Here is a 1,779-nt window from a genome sequence, read left to right on the forward strand (position 1 = left end):
CTGTTATCTCAAATGGACTCTTTGAAGAAAGTGCAGGAGTCAGAACTGGGAAGGACATTCAATTTCATAGAATCATAGAATCCTTAGAGCTGGAAGGGAATTCTGAGAGCCATCCGTCCCAACTCCCTGCAATGCACAGGGACAACACAGCTCCATCAGGCTGCCCAGGGCCTGATCCAGCCTGGCCTTCAAAGCCTCCAGGGATGGAGCATCAACCACATCTCTGGCAAGCCGTGCCAGTGCCTCACCACCCTCACTATGAAGAACTTTTTCCTTACATCCAACCTAAATCTCTCCACACTTGAAGCCGTTTCCCCTTGTTCTACCAACACAGACCTTGCTCAAGAGTCTGTCCCCTCCTCTGAAGACATTAAAGAGTATCAATCCCAGCACTGACCCCTGTGGGACACCACTCATCACTGATCCCCATCCAGACATTGAGCCACTGACCATCACTCTCTGGACTCGACTCTGCAGCCAGTTCTTTTATTTCTGCATTACGTTTTCCTTCGTACACCCTCGCTGCTCTGTAAATACAGGAGTCAGGACTTGCTGATTTTCAGGCTGATGCAGAGCACAAGTCACGCGGGCATAAGTCATCTCCTAGGAGCTGATAAGTGGGAGGAGAACAGCTTTATGCACAGGCAAAGAATGATAGGACGTGGGGGAATGGCTACAAACTATAAAAGGGAAGATTGGGGTCAGACGTGAAGGGAAATCTTTTCCCCAGAGGTGGTGCAGCCTTGGCTCTGCTGCCCAGAGCTGTGGGTGCCCCATCCCTGGAGGTGCCTGAGGCTGTGGATGGGGCCCTGGGCAACCTGAGCTGGAGGTGAGCATCACGGTGGGGCTGGGAGGCCCCTTGCAGCCCAATCACTCTATGATTCTAAGACATCTCCAGTCCTGAGATGCCCCCTAATTATTGCCATTGTGATGCCTGCTTCATCACTCCCAGCCTGTTGCTATAGACAGCACCTGTGAACCCACAAAACACCACACCAGGCTCTGACAAGCTCTGACCTCAACCAACATCATCCACAGCCAACTTCCCCTGCAGGCTCAGTCAGGCCCAAGTCCCACAGAACCACTTCTCAAACCCAGAAACGTGCAGCCCAGAGCCCCGATCACAGAATGGCCTCTTCGCTGCTGCAGCCACAGTGTCCAGACCTGACCTAAACAACAGGAAAACGGGATAAGCAGAAAGATAACAACAACACCGGATGACTGGCAATGAATCCTCCACTATAGTGGTAGGCAGACAAGAAAATGGGTAAGAAAGCCCCTTTGTGGGCCTGCAGGCATCCAAGGCCAGGCTGGATGTGGCACTGGGCAGCCTGGTCTGCTGGTTGGCGACCCTGCACATAGCAAGGGGGTTGGAACCAGGTGATCATCCAGCTTTGGCAGGAGGGTTGAACTCGATGATTTCTGGAGGTCCCTTCCAATCCCTACGATTCTGTGATTCTGTGATCATTGCGGTCCTTTTCAACCCAGGCCATCCTATGATTCCATGCAGTATTAAAGCAAACCTGTGAGATAAAGGCTAATGATCACCCTGTTATTATTATTCTGGTATCCATACTCTTTCCAGGCAGATGCCTGCTCTGACTTGACAGGACAGAACGCAGGTGCACGTTGGACTTCAGTCTGTAGCAGATGCCACCTTCAGGCCTCGCAGAGCCGAGTACATCCCCAAGATGGGCCGCACTCCCCGTTCATTCCTTCAGAAGCTTCAGAGCACAGAACGGCCCCATCCTTTGGGGATCAGCAGCAGCAGCAGCAGCA

Source organism: Meleagris gallopavo, chromosome 1 (genome assembly GCF_000146605.3).
Source record: "Meleagris gallopavo isolate NT-WF06-2002-E0010 breed Aviagen turkey brand Nicholas breeding stock chromosome 1, Turkey_5.1, whole genome shotgun sequence".
Classification (NCBI taxonomy): Eukaryota; Metazoa; Chordata; class Aves; order Galliformes; family Phasianidae; genus Meleagris; species Meleagris gallopavo.